General features: G+C 41.1%; 2 long non-coding RNA genes across 4 annotated transcripts; one reads left to right on the plus strand and one right to left on the minus strand.

Moving 5' to 3' along the window:
• Positions 1–1,452: 1,452 nt before the first annotated feature.
• LOC112135397 (uncharacterized) lies at positions 1,453–9,126 on the minus strand. The gene is made up of 3 exons (XR_010141725.1): positions 8,749–9,126; positions 7,014–7,137; positions 1,453–1,867 (listed from the first exon to the last, which is right to left on the minus strand). It is a non-coding gene; the product is annotated as an uncharacterized LOC112135397 (long non-coding RNA).
• Positions 9,127–9,183: 57 nt separating this feature from the next.
• LOC129048926 (uncharacterized) lies at positions 9,184–24,791 on the plus strand. 3 transcript variants are annotated; one of them, XR_008511627.1, is made up of 4 exons: positions 9,184–9,553; positions 10,600–10,692; positions 21,260–21,361; positions 24,685–24,791. It is a non-coding gene; the product is annotated as an uncharacterized LOC129048926 (long non-coding RNA). The 3 variants fall into 3 exon arrangements; XR_008511628.1 differs by lacking the exons at positions 21,260–21,361; positions 24,685–24,791 and adding exons at positions 13,043–13,159; positions 13,438–13,617; XR_008511626.2 differs by lacking the exons at positions 21,260–21,361; positions 24,685–24,791 and adding an exon at positions 19,135–19,526.
• Positions 24,792–26,573: the final 1,782 nt, after the last annotated feature.

Consider the following 26,573-nt stretch of genomic DNA (forward strand, 5'->3'; position numbering starts at 1 on the left):
GTTCCTACTTAAATTTTTTTATTGAACTATGAAACTAGAAGTCTTAGATCAAAAATGCAATATACATTGTAGATCTGGATTTCTGTTGTGCTCATGGCCAAAATGGAGACAAGAGTTGGATGCAGCACCTGTGGAGGCAGGCAGAGTGTCCTGATGGCAGTGTTTTGTGACATGTGACCCTGACAACTAAGTTGTAGACATTCTGTGCCACTTGTCATTAACACTCCAAGTCTCTCAGGTGGTTCCCTATCCCTTCTCTTCACCTCCTTTTCTGTCCTCCTCCTGACCCTTGGCTTCATTCCCTATTTACAACCCTGCACTCTTCTCTTCCCTTGATGTTTGTATTCAAAAATGTCAACACAAATGAACTAAGTATTCCATGTAAGATATTAAAACAGAAACAAAGTAAAAGAAATATGAAGGAATCAATAAAGACAAAAAGCTGAAATAATCGCTAAACAAAATACCAGCAGAAATGATAGATAAGCCCAACACTTTAGCAAGTTTGACTAAGAAAAAAAATGCAGGACAAATATGTACATCAGGGATAAGAAAGAATATATAATCATAGTTATGAAAATACTAAAATTATAAAATATTATGTAAAATATTGTCAATAAAATTTCAAATCTAGGTGATATGGATAATTTTTCCAGCACAGTATAAATTACCAAGATTGACTTGAGAAAGAGTAGCCTACCTGAACAAAACAGATTAAAAAAGTTTTTCAAAGATTTACCAGATTAAAAAATGAAGATTAAAATGAATAGAGTGGTTATTTTACAAGCAAGCTCTAACTAAACTATTAAGGATCATATAATCCTACCTAAATTATTCAAACTGTTCCAAAATATATAAGTGAAAACTTTCCCAAATAATTTAATAAATCTAATATAAACGTAATACCCAAGCCTAGTAAGTAGCATCCAAGTGAAAGTAAGCTAATCTTACTTACGAATAGCTATGCAAAAATTCTAAAGAGAATATTCACAGCTGGTGTATTGAAAAAATAATATATTATGATCGAGGCAGATTTATACCTCACTGAAGTGTCACTAGCACTATTAGCACTGTTAGCAATATATACATTGTCCTCTGCTGGGTATGCTCTTCTCCATAAGTTGAAATGTCTGTGGGGTCAAGGAGATTTGCCCATTTGGAGTCCTGCCCTAGACCCACTCCCTGCTTATAGACCACACTCTGGGTGTTTAGGACCCTGGAATTCCATGCCCAGTTGTGCCTGAAGCCACCTACCTGGCCTTCACAGGCCTCTTTCCATTCTCACAAGAGTGGACTGTGTTATTGGAATGCCCATACCTAGACTCAAGGTAAGGTCAAGAGTGACTCATTGCAGAGAGTATAAACGCAGCTTGAATGCGTTAGTTAACGTGTGCACTAGTAAGAAGTGATACCTCAGTCTGCACAACTAGAAAAAAATATTATAAACAGGGTGACTTAAAAACAACAGAAATTTATTTCTCATAATTCTGGAGTCTAGCAAGTCTAAGATCAAAGTGCTGGCAGATTTGGTGCCTGGTTAGGGCCTGCTTCCTGGTTCATAGATGGTGACTTCTCACTGAATCCTCACATGCTAGAAGGGACAAGGCAGCTCCCCAGGGCCTCTTTCTATAAAAGCACTACTCCCATTCATGAGGGCTCCATCCTCATGATCTAGTCACATCTCAAAGACCCATGATCAAATTCTGAGTGGCCACAACATTCAGGTCATAGCAGATGAGAAGATAAGGAGGGCAGACCATGGGCCAGGTACTAGCTTTTCCCATACCATTACTTACAGTAGAGAGCTCTGTGGGATACAAGAATTCTACATTTGAACCTGGCCTTCGTGGTTATTATGAAGATAAAACTGTCAAGGTAAGAAGATAAAACATTTTACTTAACAGTTTATTAACTTGACTTACAGCTTTTAAATATGTAGTCATTGGATAAGTTAGCCTTCATTTTTACTCTTGCCCTAGGCCTTGCAAATGTTATGAGTGATCTAGCCTACCTCTTCCAGATTTGGCAGAGGTGACAAAACACTAGAAGACTAATGAATACATCATAAGCAAATATCTTATATATAATATGTATATCTACATATACATATATGATGTATAAATACATACCTATACATGTGTGTATATGTATCTACCCACATACACGTATAAGTATTGATTTATCTGTAGAGAACATGTGTATGTATACTTATCTGTATGTACACACAGAAATATTTACATATTGTGTGCATGTGTGCACACACACACACAAGCACACACACACACACACACAAACCCACACATCAGAATAAACACAGGGGAAAAATTGGAACCTCCCATTGCAGGCAAGGTGGAAAACTATGAATTGATGCTGTTCCTCTTCTCCCCTACCAAACTGAAAATGCCAGAAAAAATTGTATCTATAAAGAGACTTACATAATGTCAGTCTCAGAAGTGTCATCCTTGACAGATTGAATGTAGTTAAGTTGTAAGAGGAAAGGAATGACATGCAGAAGTTGATTCCATCCAAAAGCATGGATGGATGCTGGGGTCAGTATTAAGGTGCTGCATACTAACAGAGGTTTTCACTTTACACCCCACTCCACATTGCTCTGGGCAATCCTCACAGAGAACTGCAACTGGTCAGGTCCTTCCCCATTGCCACAATTAAGTTGCCCCTCTCCCAACACTGTGTACTCTCTGGCCAGATGGAGCCCCCAGGATGCCTAAGATTTTTTAATTAGAAGTGTGGCAGGACAACTCCATGGGCACATTCATCAAGCTGACACTCTAATTGATATAAATTGTTATTGTTTCAAGGGGAATAAAGTAATAGCAACAGCTGGAAGGGAGTGGGCATGGTCCAGTTAGTACTTTGGCCCCAAAAAGCAGGGAAGCCTACCATAATGAGTACCAGCTAGCTAGGTCCTGAGCATCCATTCAATCGCTAGTGATGAAGAGTGGCAGTATCAGTCAACCCTTGCTGTGTAACAAACCGTCCCCCAAATCTCAGTGGGTTAAAACAATTATTTATTTTTAAATCACAGATCTGGAGGTCTGCAGGTTAAGGCTAAGCTCTACTCCTGTGTCTCTCCCTCTCTAAGCCAACAGTCCAGCCCGCATGTTCTTTTCATGGGGATGGCAAAATTTCTGGGAAGCAATTAGAAGTATCTTGTGCCTAGGCTTGAAACTAGCACACCCTCACTTCCACCTCATTCCATTAGCCAAAGCAAGTGATGAGAATGGAAACAACCCAAATGCCCATGAGAAACTGAATGCATAACAAACTATAACATATTTGTACAGTGGTATGTTATTCAACAATAAAAACTACCAAATTGCTGACATGCACAACATGGAGAATAGAAAGTAATATTTGAAAAGATACATAAGAAGAAGTCTCCAAAGCTTTCTTACAGAGCAGAACGTAATGAATGCCAAGCAGGACCATTATCTCAGTTTCTGTTGTTTCCCCCTCCCCCATACTAGAGTATTACCCCATGGAGTGGAGTACAAAACAAGGTACCTTCTCAGACATCCCTACCAGCAATTAACTTTTCTTTCCTGACTCACTTCCTCAATGCTCCAGCCCAGACACTTGTAGCTCCCCTGTGTGGAAGGGAAGCAATTACTCTATAAGTGTTTTTCCAAAGTTATTGTTGAAGCTCAGGCCCAGCTTTAAAGTTCCAAAACAAAACAAAATTACATATTTTATTTTCTTTGCATTTCTACCATAAAAATCCAACTGTGAGGGATGAGAATGCCGAAGTCTAGTTTAAGAGAGGCTTGGTGGCAGGGAGAAAGAAAGGGAAGAGAAATTGTAGAGGTAAAACATGTCGGTTATTATTTTAAAATATTAACCCACCTCATTTACTCCTTGGAATAAAATATTTCCTTTAACAAGGAGTTTAAAAACATATGTTCTTTCTTAGGTAGAAAAAAATGAATCTTCCTTAAGGCTTTCCATTTTATGGAAACATCACCATCAGTGGGAGATCCCTGGTCAGCACTCTTTGGTTCCTTTGTTGAAGTTGTCAACCCTTATCACGAGCTACATTTCCCTTTTTTTCCCCAAAGAAATACCATGGCTCTGAAAACATTCTCAATGAGCAGCCTTTGGTAATGGAAAGAGACAACAATGAGTTGATGTTTGACGCTTCCCATAAATACCCCCACCGACCCCCAATATGTCAGGCTTCTTAGGTATCCTGAGCTGGAAGCCCCTGATGGAGGAGAAGGGTGATATTTCAAATACTCCTCATTAAAAATATAGAAATTATTCTAGAACCAAACAATCCAACACCTGAAACTAATTTTTTGACATGTTCATGGGCTTTAATGACAGCTTCATTAATTGAGTGTAGTCACAGGGGGGAATAAATCATGTTTTTCTTAATGACCTGCCAGATGATGGATTTGTTTGGTTACTTACTTTACTCTGAAAAATTTCAAAGGAAGGAAAGAGAAAGAAGGACAAGCTCTGGGTGTCACATCATAACTGAGCTTGACCGAGAGGCTTCTTGGAGTCTCAGTGGTGAGTCAATCTGAAAATGATGAGGTGGGCTGGGCAGATTAAGGAAGCAGTGTGATATTCTTGCTAGGAGCCTTGCTACTCAGTGAGGTTCATGGACCAGTGGCATTGGCTTACTGGAAGCTGATTATAAATGCACCATGTTAGGCCCTACCCCAGATCTACCGAATAGAAATCTGCATTGAACAAGATCCTTCAGTGATTCTCAGGCTCATTTTGAGAAGCACTGGTTAAGAGCATGAGATTTCCAGTGAACTTAGGTGAGGATTCCAACTTCACTTACTGCTAGCTGTGAATAAGGCATATTGAGCCTGTCTCAGCCACAGTTTTTAATCTGTAAAACAGGCATAATATCTACCTCACTGAATTGTGAGATAAAACAAAATAAGCACTTAGCATAATTCCAGGTATGTAATACATTTTGTATAAACGGTAAGTAACAGTACTATTGGGGCTTCTCTCATCCATTCATTTTTGAAGTCAGGCAGAACTGTCTTCAAATCCAAGTTTTACAACTTAAGAGCTATATGATCTTAGTTATGTTATCTAACTTTTCTAGGCTTCAATCTCTCCATCTGCAAAATGGGCATAATTTAAATATCAGGGCATCTCAAGCCTTAAGCTACAGACCAATTACATAAGCGAAGTCATAAAACTTCCAGAGATCTCTGCAACTACAGGGTTTGCCCTCACTCACTCTTGTGCGGAGTCTACAGATGCCGTCTCTGTTCCTCCTCATGTCTTCCCTGGTGCAAAGTTTGGGTCTGTTACCAGTTTTCACAAGAAATCCACTTACTCCAAAAGTTCTGTGAGTTGGGTAGAATTTCCTAAGGATTTGGGCAGTGGGTCACAAGGAAAGATCATATTGCACACAACATAGTCTTATGCCATCATCTGGCCCTTTCCCTTTGTATTAGTCCATTCTCACACTGCTATAAAGAACTGCCCAAACTGGGTAATTTATAAAGGAACCAGGTTTAATTGACTCACAGTTCCGTATGGCTAGGGAGGCCTCAGAACACTTACAATTATGGCGGAAGGCAAAGGGGAAGCAAGGATCTTCACGTGGCAACAGCAGGGAGAAGAGTGATGAGTGAAGCAGGAAGAGCCCCTTGTAAAACCATCAGATCTCATGAGAACTCACTCACTACCACGAGAACAGCATGGGGGGAAACCACCCCCATGATTCAATTAGCTCCACCTGGTTTCTCTCTAGATACATAGAGATTATGGGAATTATAATTCAAGATGAGAGTTGGGTGGGGACACAGTCAAACCATATCACCCTTCTCCCCCTCATCTACCCTCGTTACAGCTCCCCTCAGGAATGAAAAAATTTCTCTCTTCATCATCCAGAAGGAAGCTCAACTTCAGAAGATGTAGTGGGACAAGCTGTTTGTTCTCATTCTAGTGCCACTACTACTGTTTACTCTCTCTGGGCCTCCATTTTCTCATCCCTAAAATAATCAAGAGTTTCTCAATCACAGGGATGGCATGATAACTAAAGGAGCTGTTAAAATGCTTCTGGAGTGCCTGGTACACAGTGGGTTGCTGGTTATTAAGTGATTGCATCCTGACTCCAATCCTCCCTTCCTCACTCTGCTTTCTGATGCTGGGACTGGCCTCTGCAATTCCCTTTGCTGGCTCCTGTCAGGCTCTTCCTGTCAGGTATGCCACAGCAGCTTGAATGTTGGAGGAGTGAAGGACACTTCCTCTTTGCCAATTGCTACCTGATCCTATCAGCATTGCCACCAGCAACATTGCTTCACCCTGGAAGCACCGCAATGGGTTCCAGGAGCACAGGCTGTTCTAGTTTGCAATGATTCCACACTTTTAGAACCAGCTTCCTGGTGCCTCTCAGAAATAGAGCAGCAGCCACCACACCTGCTCCTCTGAAGTCAGAATTTCAGCTCCGTGGAGCCTCTTCTGCAGGCTCCAAGCTCAGAGCCCTGGGTCTATTTGAGAAGTGCCTAATCCTTAGAGGGCTAAGCCCGAACTCTTCAGACCCCTCCTACAAGTGTTTACATTTTAGTAATCTCTACATCTTTCCTTTGTTCCCCCATCCCTAGGGTAGCTTCTGGCAGCTACTGCCTTTGTGATACCTCAGTATCCCCCTTTTGGCTTTTTAATTCTCCTCTACCTAGAAAATAGCTAAAACAATAACCAGGTTTCTAATAGGATACTTTCTGATATAGAACGTATGTAAAAAAACATTAGTTTCCTTCCAGAAAATAAAATCTACCTTTTAAATATCAAGTTTTGCCACCAATAAGGATATTCACAAGAACATGCCAATGGCTTTGAAAGCAATTTCCAAAGGAAAAATTTTAAACTATTTTGGGTTCTGACGGCATTGTTGGTATAGAACCATAATCCCAAACATTTGGGAAGAAAGAGTCAAAACATGTTTCTAGGGGAAAAAAAATGCAGAGTTAGGCTTATCTCGCATGGCAGAGCTGATACATGATCTAGAGAGATGTTACCTGTGTAGACACCAGTGTAGGCAAGACCAGGGAAGAGCCCTGATGCAGCAGGTGCAGGATATCACATTTCCAGAGGTCAAGGAGGTCATAGGCCAAAGTTAAAATCCATGGAATTTAAGAGAACCTGGAAATAGCAGTTTGGTGAGTGATGCTAAAAAGTCTGAGTTGACCATACTTTAATAAGAAATACTTTGAAAGTGCTGGCCATGACTTAAACAGAAATCAAAATGGAACTGAAAATAATGTTTTATATGTATTTGTAAATTTAATTTTTAGTTTTTGAGACAGGTTTACTCTGTCACCCAGGCTGGAGTGCAGTGGCACAATCACGGCCCACTGCAGCCTCAAACCCTGGGGCTCAACCTACCCTCCTGCCTCAGTCCCCTGTATAGCTGAGACCACAGGCATTTGCCACCATACCCGGCTAATTTTTTTACTTTTTGTAGAGACAGGGTCCCACTATGTTGCCCACGATAGTCTCAAACTCCTGAGCTCAAGCCATCCTCCCACCTCGGCCTCCCAAAATGCTGGGATTACAGGTGTGAGCCACCACACCTGGCCTGTTTTATATTTATTTAATTAGTAAAGATAAATGGAAAGTGTATGTCAGTGATCTTGCTCTACAACTGGTACCTGCACATAGCTGGTGGCAGTGTACGCAGAGCAAAATGATAATAACCTGAAAGAGCCACAGCAATATTGATCTCCTTTGACCCAGTCATTCCATTACGGAAAATTAATCCTAGAGAAGTGAAATGAATTTTTAAAAATCTACATTTGTGAATATATTCATTGAAGTGTTATATGCAAGAATGAAAAATAAGATCATGTAATTAGTAAATAAAAGGAGAATAACCAAAATGTCAGTCACTTGAAGAAGAGTATGTAAAAAACATGGAAGATTTTTGTGGTGTGATATTCAGTAGAAGAAATCAGGGAATAAAACATAGAGGAGACGAAAAGAAAGGATACAAGAACAAAGGTTCAGTAATGTTGCTCTCTGTTACCACGGGGATGAGCATAAGGAACACTCTGAGAGTCTTGTTCCAAGGCGCCATGCCAACAAAAGGCGGCTGGGCAAGCTGGGCAGAATACAGAAGCCATTCATGAACCTTCGCCACCTGTGGTATAGGGTGGACAAGACCTTCTGGTCCTAAATGAAGAATAATTTTCATAATCTTTGGGAATGTGTGTGTGTTTCACTAAAGGAAAGATAGTTTTGTTACAGACTGCAATCCCTCTCTTCCATAATAAGCAGAATAATTTTGAGGTTACACTATAAGTTCTTTCTCCCATCAGATCAACCCTGAAGGTGGTCTTGCTCCAGGAGTAGGAGAAAGGAAAGAGAATGAAGGGTAGAATCGGAGCAAGCTGTAGCAAGCATGTGTGGAAGATTTAGTATATCTCAAGGAGGGAAGAAAGTGATAGACCACTGAGTTAAACAGCTGGTCAGTGAAAAAAAGCCATATGCATTGGCCAACCAATTAGTTCAAGAGACAATTGACTGCAGGTGGTAAGTTAAGAGCCAAGCCTGGCCTCTGACCAAAGGGGTTTTACCAGCACTTGGTGTTTGACCTTCCAGGGGCTTTGGCTTGCTGTAAAAAAAAGCTTGGAAGACTGACTTCCTATGAGCCTCAGTGACCCCCAGAGTTCTAAAAGCTACGTGGAGTTTGGCTACTGTATAAGTCATACAAGAAGTTATTCCAAATAGAGGAGAGAATGAAGTTGTGGTTACCAGGTATGGAGAGAAATTCCGTTTTCCTGAAGATATTTGCTATGAGTGCAGAAAATCCACGAGGGTCAATTTGCTAATTGGGATTATCTGTCAGTCTTTAGCATTGGAGAATAGCCAGGGTTGGAGGACCCCACGGCAATAGGCTGGTTTTCTTGGTTGCTGGGGGATGAAGAGGATGAAACGATCTACCTGAGTTAGAAACCTGCCCCCAACTTGTTTGTTCAGCAAGCATTTGCTGAGCCCCTGCTGTACATGTGGCCCATATTCCATTAGGAGAGGCAAACACTGAGACAATTTCAGCAGAAGGTAAATGCTTGTCTGGATGTCTGTGCCTCTCCATGCGCTAAAACTCCTATGCTGAAACCTAACTCCCAATGTGATGGTATTAGGACGTGGGGCCTTTGGGGGAGGTGATTAGGTCACAAAGGTGGAGCCAATGTAAATGGGATTACTGTCCTTATAAGAGAAGCCCCAGCCAGGCGCAATGGCTCACGCCTATAATCCTAGCACTTTGGGAGGCCAAGGCGGGCAGATTGCCTGAGCTCAGGAGTTTGAGACCAGCCTGGGTAACACGGTGAAACCCCATCTCTAATAAAATCCAAAAACTTAGTCGGGCATGGCAGCGTGCACCTGTAGTCCCAGCTACTCAGGAGGCTGAGGCAGGAGAGTTGCTTGCACCCGGGAGGCGGAGGTTGCACAGTGAGCCGAGATCGCGCCACTGCACTCCAGCCTGGACGACAGAGCAAGACTCCATCTCCAAAAAAGAGAAGCTCCAAGAGTTGCCTTCGTTCTTCCACCATGTAAGGTGAGAAGGTACTTTTATGAACCAGAAAGAGGGCCCTCACCAGACACCAAGTCTGCCAGCTCCTGGATTTTATACTTCCCAGTCTCCAGAACTGTTAAGAAATACATTTCTGTTTTTTATAAGTGGCACGTGCATTAAGATACCACCTTTATAATCAAATTGTGGCTTCAGAAAAACAAGAATTGCTTGTGTTTTTAGGATTTCTAGGAAAGCTTCCTAGAGGTGATACCTTCTGAGCTGAATTTTGAAATAAAAGTGGGCATTTTCTCAGTGTGTTAAAGAGAACAAAGAGTTTTGTGTGGCTGGAATGCTCAATGTTAGGAGAGAAGTGTGAGGAGATCATGTTGGAAATATGGCCCTGGCCAAGGACATATTAAGCCTCTTAAATGAAGAATTAAGGAATTAGGCTTTGCCTAGATGGTGAGAAAAAAGGAATAGTTCTAAGCACAGTAACGAGGTGGTTAGACTTATATTTTAGAAAAAGGACTCTGTTGTCTCTTTGGGGGATGGAATGGAGTGGAGCAAGGCTGGGGTAGAGAAAGTAAGCAGGGCACTCTTCCAGCCAGCAAGGCAAGAGATAATGGGCTCCTGAACTAAGGCAGTGGCCACGTGAGGGGGATCAATGCCTGGTTTGTCCACTTCCCTCCCTTCCCCTGATGCAGAAAATGCATGCCTTCCTCCCAGTGACTCTAGCTGTCACCCCAGGATCAGACAGCTGCCTGCCTGCTCTAGGCTTGCTGCCAGGGGTCTGGCCCTTTCTCAGGGGATGGATGCAAGCATGTGAAGGGGTTGTGGGATGGGACAGAAAGAGTAGGCTTGGGAATCAGAGGAGAGGACTTCAAATCTCAGTTACGGACTGAACTGTGTCCCTCCGAAACCTATATGTTGAAGCTCTAACCATCAATGTGACAGTACTCAGAGGGCTTTCTGGAGGCAATGAAGGTTGTGTGAGGTCATGAGGGTGGGGCCCTAATCTGATAGGACTGGTGTTCTAAGAGGAAGAGACACCAGAGATCTCTCTCTTTCTCTCCGTGCTTGCACCAAAGATAGGTCATGTGAGGAAGGCAGCCGTTTGCAAGCCAGGAAGAGAGGACACCAACCCTGGAAACATCTGAGCTTGGACTTCAGCCTCCAGAACTGTGAGAAAATAAACTTACATTGTTTAAGCTGCTCACTCTGTGGCATTTGGTTATGGCAGCCTAAACTGTTTAATAAGCACCATTGCAGCTAAGTCATCTTGAAGAAACCAAACAAGCTGACTGAACCTCAGTTTCCTTATCTCTAAAGCAAATAATGGTAAAATAATAACCTTACATCATGTGGCTGTTATGAGGATCAAATGAGCTACACAGTTATCAAGTGGAGCTTATAGGAAAGCTCTTTGTAAATTGTATATATAAAACATGTTTCTTACATTTCTTCTGAACTGATGAAAGATTAAAATATTTTTAATCATAATATTAGTTTAATTATTATACTTAACTGTATTATCTGATTCTTGGATATATTTTAAATGCATATAATTAGCCAATAATCAAAATCTAATTGATCACAGCTGCCCAAAGGGCTTTCAGTTAAAATTCAGTGATGGTAACCAGTGTCAATGAAACCATTTGGGAAATTGCCATGTTTTCATAAAAAAAAAAAAAGAACCTAGAGTTCCAAATATATGAAGTACCCAAAATATAGCCTATATAAGAGGCTTCTTTGGAATGTTTGACATCTGTAGACACATTCTAAAACAGAAATCTCAACATTTGTTTTACAAATATTTCTTTTAAATGGAAATCTTAAGTGTGGACATAAAGATAATTATATAGACAGTATATTTGTAATTTCCACAAATATTGCTTTTATCTTGGGACCTTGAGAATGTTTCTCAAACGTTTTTCATTGTCTCCTTCGGTAGCCTTTTTAGACATTTTTTTCCTAATTACCCTCCCTATGAAATTTTAACACCACAGATATACTGTATATCTGTTTATATATGGTATGTATGTCTGCACTTTATACATAAACCACCTAACTAAGAATGAATTTTCACCTTGATGAGGATGATATTGCCATGAGAATGTGTGGCTTTAAGATGATTCATACAATAAAGCATCTAATTGGTCTTCGTGATACATCTGGTGGAAAATGCATTCAGTGTGAGAAATGAACCCATTTCTGAGAGGGCATACCTGAACAGAAAGCAAACATGGCTGTGAGTCCCAGCTGGAGGCCACTCTGTGGTTACCATAGGAACGAGGTATGACTAGACTTAGAGGCGCCAGTCTACTGAGAATGTATTTGCAATAAGAGCCCAAGAGTCTTCTGGGAAGGAATTCACCCTAAAGGCAAAGAGCACAAGTTAGATTCAGAGATGGCAGGCCAGTTGGGGAGGTAAGTGAAGCCAAAGACAGCATGATGACTGTTACATGGATTATCCCTTGTTCCATTGAACTCATGCTGAATCCAAAGGCAAAGATGCTGCAGTCTAAGAGAAATAAAAGATGAAATATCCTATACTGCCCTCCCACCCATTGTTTCCATGGCATACTCAGAAACAAGGCACTGACAGAAGAGTATAAGGAACTGTGCATATGCAGCTGGTAGAAGAGTTCCCATGGGTACTGCATCTAGGGTAGGGTGTGATTTGTGACCATTATCCTGATATTAGTCTGAGCTCCTCTCAGCTCTGTGGCCTAGGAGCCATAGGTCGTAATCATATTACAATGGAAGTGAAAATGTTTGTTCAATAGTATCCAAACCACTTACACATTATTCAAGGCCCTTCAAGGTTCATTCATGTTGTAGCATGTGTCAGAATTTCACTCCTGTTTATGGCTGAGTAATATTCCATTGTATGTGCAGTTAGCCCTCTGTATTCGTGGGTTCTGCATCTATGGATTCAACCAAATTTGGATCAAAAATATTTGTTAAGATGGTTACATCTGTATTGAACATGTACAGGCTTCTTTCTCATTACTTCCTAAACAATACAACAACTTTTTACGTTGCATTTACATTCTTTTGGGTATTATAAGTAATCTAGAGATGATATAAAGTATACAAGAGGATATGCATGCGGTTATGTGCAAATACAATATCATTTTATATAAGGGACTTGAGCATCCATGGATTTGTTATCTGATGAGGGTCATGGAACCAATCTCCCACAAATACTAAGGGATGACTGTAGATACAATATTTTGTTAACCCTTTTATGCGATGATAAATACTGGAGTTGCTTTTATCTTTTGGCTGTTTTGAATAGTGCTGCAATGCACATGGGTATACAAATATCTCTTTGAGACTCTGCTTTCAATAATTTTGGGTATATATCTAGAAATGAAAATGCTGGATCAAATGGTAATTCCAGGTTTAATTTTTGAGGAACTGCCATAACTTTTCTGATGTTACTTTTTTTTTCTTAATTTTGAAATTGTAACCTTTTATGCTGCTGTTTTCTATGCTCCTCCTCACTCCAACTGGGTTCCTGGGCAGCATCCATCAATATGGAAAGCCTCACCCTTGCTGCTTTGACACATCCCCTTCCATTTCAAGGACGTCTAAGCCCCTATTTTTTTCTTGCTCATGGAACATACTACATATCTCATGCAGGTGAGCCCCAGAACCCCAGCTCTAGACGTTCTGTGGAAGCTATCACCCCAGCACCTTCAGATTGTTAAGGAGACACATTAGGGAAGTCCAATAAATGCAGCTCCAACAAAGTAGCCATCTTGCTTTCCTCTTTTGGGGAATGATGGAAAATAATTTTTGAGCTTCCCAAAGAGTAGGAAAAACTGAATTTAAAGTAGTCTTAATCTGCATTTTTTGGTAACATAACTAATTTCATTTTACATTTTTTCTTTGTTGTGATGATCTTTTAACTCATCTAGATTTGAAAATTATTTGCCCTGTTATCATTAGTAACACCCCAGAACCAGAATCTGCCTTTACTCAGGAGCATCTATTAATTAAAAATTGACATAAGCATCTGGGCACGGTGGCTCATGCCTGTAATCCCAGCAATTTGGGAGGCCGAGGCGGGTGGATCACCTGAGTTCAGGAGTTTGAGACCAGCCTGACCAACACAGAGAAACCCCATCTCTACGAAAAATACAAAATTAGCCAGGCTTGGTGGCATATGCCTGTAATCCCAGCTGCTCAGGAGGCTGAGACAGGAGAATCTCTTGAACCCGGGAGGTGGAGGTTGCGGTGAGCTGAGATCACGGTACTGCACTCCAGCCTGGATAACAAGAACGAAACTCCATCTCAAAAAAAAAAAAAAAAAAAAAATTGACATGAGTTCAGTGTCCTGTGAACTCAGCTTCAATCTCACCAAGACAGACTGAGACAAACCAAGGAGAGATGCAGGCTTTGGGGAGGAAACTTCCGACTATGAAAAAGAAAGCATATTTCTTAACAAACATCATGAAATAATGACCCAAGGCGAGGAGCACTGGTACAAAGTGTGTGTTAGGGGACTTTGTAACAAATGCTGACACTGCTTTAATGCCAGCTATAAGAATCAAAGCCTAGCACTATCTCCTCCTGGAACAATTATCTATGTTCTTTGGATTTTTAGGAGACAATTAAGCAAGAGAAGCAGAAGATGCTGTCCCCAGGACCCTTACAGACCTCCCCAGATAAGGGAAATGCTGAGGTGGCAGGAAGCCTCCAGTGGAGTTTCTGTTAAATCCCTTTGGTATAGCAGGAAAATCCTTTTGATGTCAACTCCCACAGGGACTTTTCTGCCCTATCCTCATAAAACTGAAGAAGTTTCTCCTACCTGCTTTCTAAGGGAGTGAATGTTTCTGTTTGCCCACTCTGAGCACCAGGATTGTGACTCTAAATAGGAGATTGGGTTGTTCTCCACAATAATACTTCTTTCAATCATTGATTCAGCAGTCACTTACAGACAGCCTTCTCTGTCCCAAGTACTAAGGATAATAATGGCATAGCTAACATGTTTATTATGTGCAAGGTCTGTGTGAACCATCTTATATGCATTACCCAATTAATCCTCACAACAGTGCTGATTGGTTACCATTTCCCCCATTTTATAGATGAGATCACTGAGGCTTGGTGAGTCTAAGTAATTTGCTCAAGGTAACAGGAATCATGGCAGAGAGGATTCTAGCCTAGGCACCCATTTGGAGAGCCCATGTCTTCAACCACTTTACTAGACAAGGACAACCACCAGGAACTATTTAGGATACAAATTTAATAAAGTAGGATTATTCCCTGTTTCCACTCCCCTAAGGAGCTTGGTCTGTCTTAATCAGGAAGAGTCAAGGCAATATTTCAATACTGTCTGGGAGGGGCTCCTGTAGTGTATGTGTTATTCAAGATACACTGGGGATATCAAAAGCACAAGTAACAAGATAAATCAATTAGTTCATCAAAATTTAACACTTTTGTGCTTCAAAGAACACTATCAAGAAAGTGAAAAGACAATCTGTAGAATGGGAGAAAAATTTTTGCAAATCATACATCTAGAACTCCTATCTAGACTGTATAAAGAACTCTTCTATAAAGAGTTCAGATAGCCCAATGATAAAAAGACAACTCAATTAAAAATAGGCAAAGGAGCTGAATAGTCATTTTTCCAAATAAGTATATAAATGACCCAATAAGCACATAAAAAGATGCTTACCATCCTTAGCCATCAAAGAAATGTAAATCAAAACTGCAATGAGATACCACCTCATACCCCCTAGGATGGCCATAATTAAAAAGACAGACAACTACAAGTGATAGTGAGGATGCGGAGAAATTGGAACCCACATACCCTGCTGGTGGGAATGGTTTTTTTTGTTGTTGTTTTGTTTTGTTTTGTTTTGTATGTGTGTGTGAGCAACAAAGCTTTTTAGTTACCTGGGTTCAGGCAGGCTGAGTCTGAAAAGAGTCAGCGAAGGGAGATAGGGGTGGGGCCGTTTTATAGGATTTGGGTAGGTAAAGGAAAATCACAGTTAAGGGGGGTTGTTCTCTGGCGGGCAGGGGTCGGGGTCACAAGGTGCTCAGTGGGGGAGCTTTTTGAGCCAGGATGAGCCAGGAGAAGGAATTTCATAAGGTGATGTCATCACTTAAGGCAAGGACCGGCCATTTTAACTTCTTTTGTGGTGGAATGTTATCAGTTAAGGCAGGAACAAGCCATTTAAATTTCACTTCTTTTGTGCTGGTGGGAATGTTAAATGGCACCACCGCTCTGGAAAACAGTTTGGCAGTTCTTCAAAAGGTTAAACATGGAGTTACTATATGACCCAGTTTGGGGTTACACAAAAACTTATATACAAATGTTCATAGCATATGAACATTCATATTCAAAAGCTAATATTTATATAGCCAAATAGTGGAAACAATACAAATGTCCACCAACTATTAAATACAATGTGTTTTATCCATAAGCTAAAATATTATTTGGAAATAAAAAGAAACAAATGACGAATATGTGCTACAACATGGATGAAATTTGAAAAAAAAAACAAAAAACCATGCTAAGAAGCCAATCACATATATTATACAATTTCATTTCTATGAAAGATCCAGAATAGGCAAATCCATAGAGACAGAAAGTAGGTTCTTGGTTGCTAGAGTTGGGCACCATTGGGCAGAATGGAGAGTGACTGAGAATAGGTATGGTGGTTCTTTTGGGGGTAACAAAGTTGTTCTAAAGTGTGGCAATGACTGCAGAACTCTGAATATACCAAAGGTATTGAATTGTATACTTTACACAGAAATTGTATATGAATTATATCTCAATCAAGTCATTTTCCTATTTAAAAAAGGGATATGTTGGTAACAAATAAGAAACCATCAGAATAAGAAGACACTAGGATTCTTTCATTTGAAAAATATACTGGGTCAGGGGTGGGGTGCCAGGCCCCAGGCAGGGAGACAGAGTGATAGAGAAGTGGGTCAGATGCTGCACCTGCCCTCAGGCTGGTCACAGTCCTGCTAGAGCACAAGAGGAGTTCGGGCAACTGCGAGATCAGTCTTTGGGGAGCACAGGGTCTTAGGAGCTCCTGGGAGGCATGTAAGGTTACCTTCTGGGAGTGAAACTGGATAATAGATGTATGTAGGAGAGCAGAGGAATGCAAAATCTCTAGGAGCAGAATGGGTCCCTGATCCTAGGGTTCAGCAGGAGCTCATGGTTTCACCTAAAGCTGTGGTTCCCTACACTGATGAACTTACCATCTGGGGGAAATTTCAAAATGTCTGAAGACACTTTTCATTGTCACAGCTCAAGGGGTGGGGTGCTACTGGCATCTAGTGGGTAGAGGCTAGTGATGCTGCTCTACATTCTACAGTGCAAAGGACAGCTCGCCAACAACAAAGTATTGTCTGGTCCAAAATGTCAATAGTGCTGAGAATTAGAAACCCTGATCTAAAGCAAGTAAACATTGATCAGCAGGGAACAATCAGGTCCCACAGATAAGTTTAGAAAAGGGACAGTCACGGAAGCCAACTTCAGAATTGTGTGCCCAGAAAAGATATGTTGAAGTCCTAACCCCCAGTACTTCTGAATGTGACCTTATTTGGAAATAGTCATTGCAGATATACTTAAGATGAAGTCATACTGGAGGAAAGTGGGCTCCAATCCAGTATGATTGGTGTCCTTGTAAAAATAATGCCTTGTGAAGAACCATGCAGACAGGGAGAATACCATGTAAACATGAAGGCAGACATCAGGGTGATGTGTCTAAAAGCCAAAGATTGCCAGCAAACCACCAGAAGCTAAGAGAGGGGCATGGAACAGATTCTCCCTCACAGCCATAAGAAGGAACCAGCCCCTGGGACACCTTGATCTAGGTCTTTAGCATTCAAAACTGTTAGGCAATAAACTTCTGCTGCTGTTTAAGCCACCCAGTTTTTTCATTGTTATGGCAGCCCTAGAAACTAATACATCTGAAACACTGTTTATGGGAGGTGACACGTTGGCCAGTGGACTTTGCCCATCCTGGGCGCCCTGGGCATAAGCATCATTCAGTCCTTGTGCTTTCCTTGGTTCTGTCTCCAGGGTTACCAAGTTATGATTCTCATCACCTACTCACACCAGGGTAAGAATGTTCTGACTGTTCAGCATAAGTGTGCCAGTCCTAATACTTCTCAGGGCCTGAGCTTTCCAGAACTATTTTTTTTCAACTTTTATTTTAGATCCAGGGCGTACATGTACAGTTTTGTTACCTGGGCATATTACATGATGCTGAGGTTTGGGGTACAAATGATTTCATCACCCAGGTACTAGGCATAGTACCCAGTAGTTTATTTTGCAACCCTTGCTTGTCTCCTGCAGTAGTCCCCAGTTTCTATTACTGCCATTTTTTATGTCCATGATTACCTAATGGTTAGCTTCTACCTAAAAATGAGAATGTGCAGTATTTGGTTTTCTGTTCTTGTGTTAATTCGCTTAGGAGAATGGCCTCCAGCTGCCTCCATGTCGCTACAAAGACATGATTTCATTCTTTTTAATGATTGCATAGTATTCCATGGGGTATATGTACCACATTTTCTTTATCCAATCCACTATTGATGGGCACCTAGGCTGATTCCATGTCTTTGCTATTGGGAATAGTGCTGCAATGAACATGCAAGTGCATATGTCTTTTCAGCAGAATAATTTGTTTTCTTTTGGGTATACATCCAGTAATGGGATTGCTGAGTCAAATGGTAGTTCTGTTTTAAGTTCAAAGAGAAATCTTCAAGCTGCTTTTCATAGTGGGTGAACTAATTTACATTCCTATCAACAGTGTATAAGTGTTCTCATTTCTCTGTAGCCTTGCCAACATCTGTTGTATTTTGACTTTTTAATAATAACCATTCTGACTGGTGTGAGATGCTATCTCATTATGGTTTTGATTTGCATTTCTCTAATATTAGTGAGGTGGAGAATTTTTTCATGTGTTTTTTGGCTAATTGTATGTCTTCTCTTGAGAAGTGTTCATGTCTTTTGCCCATTTAAAAATAAGATTATTGGGGTTTTTTTTTTTTTTTTTTTTTTTTTTTTTTTTTTTTTTTGCTTGTTGAGTTGTTTAAGTTCCTTATAGATCCTGGATATTGGATTTTTGTCGGATGCATAGTTTGCAAATATTTTCTCCCATTCTGTAAGTTGTCTCTTTACTCTGTTGATAGTTTCTTTTGCTGTGCAGAATCTCTTTGGTTTAACTAGAGGTAAATGTTTGTTTTTGTTGTAATTGCTTTTGAAGACTTAGTCATAAATTCTTTCCCAAAGCTGATGTCCAGAATAATGTTTTCTTCTAAGATTTTAAGATTTATGTCTTACATCTAAATCTTTAATCCATCTGGAGTTAATTTTTGCTTATGGTAAGAGATAGGGGTCCAGTTTCATTCTTCTGCATATGATTAGCCAGTTATCCCAGCACCATTTATTGAATAGGGAGTCCTTTCCCTATTGCTTATTTTTGTTGACATGGTCAAAGATCAGGTGGCTGTATTTCTGGAATCTATATTCTGTTCCATTGATCTATGTGTCTGCTTTTATATCAGTACCATGCTGTTTTGGTTACTATAGCCTTATAGTATAGTTTGCGGTTGGGCAACCTAATGCCTCTGGGTTTGCTCTTTTTGCTTAGGATTGCTTTGGCTATTCTTTCCTGAACATTGACAAGAGAGAAGAATTTCTGTCCTCTGAGCAGAGAACTAGATAGAGCTGGCCTTACCTTAAACCAATGATTTCCAGAGTATACACAGCAACAGATAAGAAAGACCTTCCACTGGAGTGAAGGAGGGAAGTATTAGACATTATTTAGAATGTATTTAAAATTAGAAATAAATTAAGGTTTAATAATTTTTAATGTATGGATTGACAATAGAACCTGTAAATTGTGAATAAACATTCACATATTGTGGGTGCCTGCTCCAGAACAATTTCGGTAATGATGATCAGTGGTCACTGCCTTAGACATGGCCTCAGATAATAGCACTGCCATTTCTCTGATCTACTCTTGCTTGAAATTGATTCATAAAAGACCTTGCGTGTCAGGCTAAGGGGGCTGGCCTTTATCCCATGGCTTTGAAAGCCCTCAGAAGGTTTTAAGTACAGCATAGTAATTAACGGTGTGGGTTCTACACCCAGATGAATAATTTATTAGCTCTAATATTTACTACCTCTCTGACCTTGGGCATGTTATTTAGCCCTTTTAAGCCTCTGTTACCTCATCTGTAAAACAGGATAATAAAAGTAACCACCTCCTGATGTTGCTGTAAAGATTAAAAAAGAACACATTCAGAGCACCTCCTGTGGAGCTTGGCATGCTGTGAGCCATCAATAAGTGTTTGCTATGATTCTATTTTAGGATTCCACTCTCTTGGCCCCGACATCTCCATGTAAGATTCAGACCTCAAGCCACCGCATTCTAGAACTAGCTCTTCAAATATAGGTGGAAACTGCCTAAAACGCAGTATTTGAAGATGTAAATTCTTAGGTTTTTAAGACCTCCTCCCTCATTACTCAGTTCTGGGCATAATGGCTTTATAAGGGGCTCAGATAACCTGCTAAGGCACATCTGGAAGGTGTAAGCCAATATATTTGGCTTTTGTCTCCAAGATTTAAATCCAGGTCTACCACACTCCAGTGTACCAACCTGTCTTTATTCTATTATGGTAAGCTCTAAAACTAGTTCCTCCTCAAATGACTTTTTCAACTTCAAAATATTATTACTTCCTGGTTTAACATCACAGCATTGGGGCTGCACCTGTCCCCACCACTAATCAGCATTAATTAAATTTTTAAATCCAAATTAAAAATGACAGGTGGTGTTATTATGTTCTTAGCTACTCAACTTCTAGCTGGTTTTAAAATTGCATTCTTCTCCCCCTCAGAAAATCCAAATCATTTTCTCAGTTTAAGAAGGAAGTATTTGCAGGTGCTGAATTTGTCCTTGTAGCGCCAATTCTGAGTGATCCTCTGCCAAATTACATTCAAGAGCGCCATCTCCTGTCCAAAGTTTAAAAGAAAATGAACAAATAAGCAGGTGCCTAAATAGTCTTGTGCCTTTAATCAGCTGCTTAACTGGTTAACCATGAAAATGAGCTTTTTAGGGCTAATGAGAGTTACCCAATTTGCAGACATTGGGTGTTTTTTTTTTTTTTGTACCATGATTTTCCAGCTGCTTGCATCCCGCCTCCTTTACAGTGTGTAGCATCTGCTTATGCTGCATTGTTGGTGTACATGGTGTTGCTTAAAGACCCCTCCTGGATGCTGAGGGGCATGGCATGTGCTAGGTCTCCTAGGCTGAAAATCTGATTCAGGATTCCAGGCAGGCTTCTGGGTTTAGCTTAGGACCCGGGAATCAGGTATGTGTTCTTTATATTTAAATATGAGACAAGAAAGTTATAAGAAGTCAGGTTGAACTTTATCGATACTCTATAAAAGCAAAGAAATGATTGAAAACCAAAGCAACCTGGTCCAGAGTCAACACATCTATGGCTATCACTCTGCCTATAAAAAAAAAATGCAGGTACTTCTGCAATAATCAAATATATATATTTCCGATGGGAAAAGAGAAACATCCTTTCTATAAAATTGCAAACTAAAAATAATTAAGACTTGTAGGGAAAATAGGATTGAGGCAGACAATTCAAAACATATGCAGCTTTGCAACCAGAACATTAACAAAGGTAATAACAATCTTAATTAAAATACCAGCACAGTTTAAAGAGTATGCTCACTCAGTGACTAATAAATAAATTCTACAGGAAATAAAGGACTTTGCCTTAAAAAAGAAGAAAGGCCAGGCATGATGGCTCACGCCTGTAATCCCAGCACTTTGGAAAGCCGAGGCGGGCAGATCTCTTGAGGTCAGTAGTTCAAGACCAGCCTGGCCAACATGCTGAAACCCCATCTCTACTGAAAATACAAAAATTAGCCAGGCGTGGTGGTGCAAGCCTGTATCAGCTACTCTGGAGGCTGAGGCAGGAGAATCACTTGAACCCAGGAGGTGGAGGTTGCAGTGAGCTGAGATCGTGCCACTGCACTCCATCCTGGGTGGCAGAGCGAGACTGTCTCAAAAAAGAAAAAGAAAAAGAAAGATTGGGTAATTTGATGAAAGGCAATGTAAGAGAACTCATAGTCTTCTGAGTCATGAAAATAAGGAAAAAAACTGCACAGGATCAGGGAGAACTGAGCCATGGGCACTCCTGAGCCAGAGATTATGGCTCGCCTAAGGTCAGAGAGACTTGAAGCAAATGAGAACTGTGGACCACACTGCTTCCCTTATCAGCCTGCTGCATTCAGCTGTTTGTGCCTTCCGCCTTTGTCTTCTGACATTTGCCTGTGCAAAATGCTGACTGGCTGGGAACATCACAAATGAACCAGTGTAATATCCCATTTTACTGACATTGTTCCACCATACATCAACCACATTTGAGCTAATTTATGTTAAAATCACACACAAACACACAAGTGTTATAGCAAAACAGACTGAGCGTGGGATGCTTCTCCAGCACACAACTTAACACTAACCCCCGCTAAAAGGATGAATTCTATCAGCCCTGCTTCCCTTTCTGGCCTGTCTCCCTATGCCTCAATGTTGGGTTCACACCTGTCCCTGTATGCCAGACAAATGGGGTCAATCATGGCTCTGGGCTCCAAGGTTCCTACAATGTCCAAGGTGCTGTGCTATACTAGTTAGCATGACAGTATGTATTTGACAAGGTTATTTTGGTTACATGTGAGAGACTCCCAACTAAAACTGTCCTAAGAAAGGGAGAAAAGCTTGGTTAACCTAATAAAGAGTTCAGATGCGATGTGGCTTCAGGCTTAGCTGGAATCAGGGACGAAAATTTGGTCCTTGTGCCAATCTCCCTCTCCCACCTCCCCCTCCCCTATAATCTGCTTCCCTTGGTGGTGGGGGGTGTCACTCTTTTTCCCAAGCCCTCACCTGCAGATGGCACCTGGATTCTCCAGATTCATAATCCTCAGAACTAGCAACCCTAGAGGAAAATGAACTTTTCTTTCCCAATTTTTGCCAAAAAGACACAAAAACCAGGAACTGTCTCATTGACATTATTTGTTGTACATGCTCCCCAACCTTGACCCAGTCTACTATGGTCCAACTATGGTCTCTGATTGGCCAGGCCAGGGTGTAGGCTGACCCTTAAATTCAGGGATTGATTCAGCCCCACCCAAACCGCAAGTACAAAGAGAGGGAGATGTCTCTCACCAAAAGGAAGACAGATGCAGTGCCTGGGAAGGGGAACAGATCAGCTCAGACACTCATCACTCACTGTGGTCCAAGCCAGGCACCTGACAAGGAAATGTGGTTTCTGATGAATATACTATCTGAAGGAGATTATTTATCTTGAAATTAAAAGAATAGTATCTCAACACACCATGAATTTATAAGCAGATTTACTATGGAAGTATATAAATAATTATGGACTATCTAACAGAGGTTTAAAGTCTTCAAGCTGACCTGGCCTTCTTGTGTGTTTTGTTTAGCTCAATAGTACCATTTTTTTTGTTTTTGTTTTTATTGTTAAAATTAGTTGCCAACATTTAGAATTCACACATTTTAGGGCTTTCCTTAAACTGGAGCCACACTGGGCTTGTTTTTCCACATGGCAGCAGTAGTTTGTGTGAAGTCACAGCTGCCCCTTTATTGAACCAGCCTCTCCTGGCTGCAATAGTCCCCACTATGCCCTATGCCCCTCCAGCCTCCTTCACTCTTAGCTACCTGGAGGTGGAAGCATTTAAGTTTGCAATCTGCGCTGTGAGTTTAACTCTGGCCACACACCTCTTTGGTCGGCAGCTGGCAAGTGTTCTCTGATGAGGGAGGGCTGAGCTAGGTTTCTTCTGTCTTGCTCTGCTGTCCTAGTCTTATGATGTTTCTGGCATGTCTGAAATTGAGTCAATGGTCAGGTACTCTATTATCAAGGCATGGCGGCCTTAGCTCTACATCTTTAAAGTTAATTAACAGGTAATTTATTGAGATATTTATTCTAGCTTACTCCCGCAGCTGTAGGCGAATAAAAAGGTAAAATTTCCCTCCCCCATTACTGGAAGAACAGTCAAACATTTGTGCCTTAGAGACCTAAATGACCTTTGCCTTATGGGAGAATTAACAGGCTTTTGTTTTCAAAGGCCTAGTCACATAGAACCTATAGAGCTGGATTGTTCCCGAGTGGAAAGTATTCCAAGAGTTGACAAAGAGGGAAAACACTCAGAAAAGAATTACATTCTTTGAGACTTGAACAATAGAGGAGAGATGCTGGATTCATCAATGTCCATGACCTTTGCCTCACACAAAGTCCTCCAGTGGGGCAGGACTCATTATCTGTTAGGATTCTTTGTATTGCATGTGACAGAAAACACAGACAAACAGGCTTAAGGAAGAAGAAAGACAAAAGGAGTTGGGTAATTTTTTGGTTTACGTTACTGGAAAGTCCAAGAGTAACTAACCTTCAGGTATAGGTTGATCCAGTGATCCAAAAAGATACCATGAAAACAAATTCTATCCATCTTTCAACATTGTGGTTCCCTCTGTTGGTTTCGCTGTCAGGAGCCATGAAATGGCCCCTAGCAGCTGTCTCAGACTCCACCCCGAATTGGCTTCTCAGTAGAGTATATGTTAATTACTAAGCCAACCACTAAAGTCATAAGATACAATACTCTAATTGGCCAGTCACATGTGTCTTCCCTGAAATGGGGGGAATTGGAATACTACAACTGAGGACCAAGAGAGGACATGGATGCTGAGCAACTACTAGAGACTCCAAATGAAGCCACCTTTGCAAAAATTATAACGGTGAGAAAATTACAGCACTTAAAAAAGATCTGATATAACCCCCACCCCACCCACCCAGAACACACACACACAACTTGGCTTTCTCTTAATCATTCCTGGGCTTAGGCTAAGCTAACTTTGGGAGACATTTAGTTTATAGTTTAAATGATAATAGGCCCCAAAACTCAACTGCTCTTGTAAAGCAAATGAAAGGCCATCAGGCTAGGGGAAGGAGAGGAAACCAAATACTGCTGAAGTGTAGACTGGTCACAAGATATGTCCTGTGGATAACATCACTATTGTAGATTGGCCTTTTGAGAGAGATTTTCATGTTTTTTGCATGTCTGACATCCATGGCTCCACCTGGACCTTCTAACTCCACTCCTGTGGCCCCAGCCAGAAGCAACTCACCTCAAGAATACAATCAACCCCCTTGATTTCATCTCCACCCTAATCAATCAGCAGCAAGCACCCATTACCTGGCCATTCCTACCCCTTCCCCCAGACAGCCTTTAAAAAACTCCTGACCTAGGAGCCTTCAATGAGATTGATTAGTCTGTGTCTCCTGCATCACATGGCTGGCCTCACATCAATTAAACTCTTTCTTTACTGCAATGCTGTAATCTTAATTTGTGCAGCAGGCAGGATGAACCCATCAGGCAGTTATACAAATAGATGGTCAAGGACACTGGGCATCAGGCTTAGGAATCTTGGCAAAGATCTGTATTCTTGCCTGCTGTAACAGGCATGGGCTCCACTGCTTCTGAATGGATCCAACAGGACACAGGCAAGTACTACCAAGAGCTGTACCTACCTGCAAGGAGACTTCTTTTGGAAAGACCCATAAGCCCCTAGGGCTCTGCACAATCATTAGGTGGGAAGGCCATGCGTGGGTGCACAGGTGCAGACACACACAGGCACACACACAATGGTAGATCTGCTGTCTCACTAATGCTGGAAGATAAAGGGCCTAACCACATCTATTTGTTTTGTGATGTGATGTCTCTACCACTTAAATAACCATAGCAGATTCATTTTCATCATAACAACTTTCTGCTTTCCTCTACTGTCTCTTTCCTGCAGCTTCTGAACAATTGTTGCTGTATTCCACTGTATTCTACACCCTCGCCTTTCATCTGCTCTAAGTCAACCCTCTCTCCACACTCTGTTATCAGGTGGTGCCACATTTCACTGGCCACAACCTGTCTTTGTTCTGCCAGCATCAAAGCTGTGTACTCTAGGCCATCCTGGCTGCTACAATGTAATCCTGATCTACACAGAGGAAAGAGGTAGTTACCTCCCTTCAAAAGCTTCTTCATTTATATTAGAAAGAATTGGCCCCCTGACCAACCAGAGATTTTTTTCAAATAGTAAAAACATATATAAGGCAAGCCCAAAATGGCCAGGCACAGTGGTTCATGCCTGTAATCCCAGCACTTTGGGAGGCTGAGGTGGGAGGATCGCTTGAGCCCAGGAGTTTGAAACCAGTTTGAAAATCTGATTCAGATTTTCAGCCTGGGCAACAAAGTGAGATCTAATCTCTGTGAAAAATTTGAAAACTTAGCCAGGCATGGTTACGCACACCTGTGGTCCCAGCTACTTGGGAGGCTGAGGTAGGAGGATTGCAATTCCTTGGGGCTGGGATGTAGAGGGCTGCAGTGAGCTATGATCATTCCAGTGCACTCCAGCCTGGGAGACAGAGTGATACCCTATCAAAAAAAAAAAAAAAAGACAAGCCCTTTATTGTGGTGCTCACTTAAGAACAGAATTTTTCAATCATGTTTACCCTCTGTCCTCTTGTTAAACATAAAAATCCCATATCTTCTTCTTCTAAGGTAAATTTAGTTTTATTTTTATTTTGAGATAGAGTCTCACTCTGTCACCCAGGATGGAGTGCAATGGTGCAATCTCGGCTCACTGCAACCTCCACCTCCTGGGATCAAGCAATTCTTATGCCTTAGCCTCCCCAATAGCTGAGACTACAGGCGCCTGCCACCACACTAACCTAGTTTTTATATTTTTAGTAGAGCCAGGTTTTCACCATGTTAGCCAGGCTGGTCTCAAACTCCTGGACTCAAGTGATCTGCTCACCTTGACCTTCTAAAGTGCTGGGATTACAGACATGAACCACTGCGCCCAGCCTTCTAAGGTAATTTGAAATAGTCAAACTATTTTGGCTAAAAATTAAATCAAAGCAATTATACTTTTACATCACACCCACTCCCCAAAAAGATTCTGATGAAACCTCAATGGATCAGCTGCATAGACAATTATTGCTCAGCCAG

This window comes from Pongo abelii, chromosome 9 (assembly GCF_028885655.2).
Source record: "Pongo abelii isolate AG06213 chromosome 9, NHGRI_mPonAbe1-v2.0_pri, whole genome shotgun sequence".
NCBI classification, from domain to species: Eukaryota; Metazoa; Chordata; class Mammalia; order Primates; family Hominidae; genus Pongo; species Pongo abelii.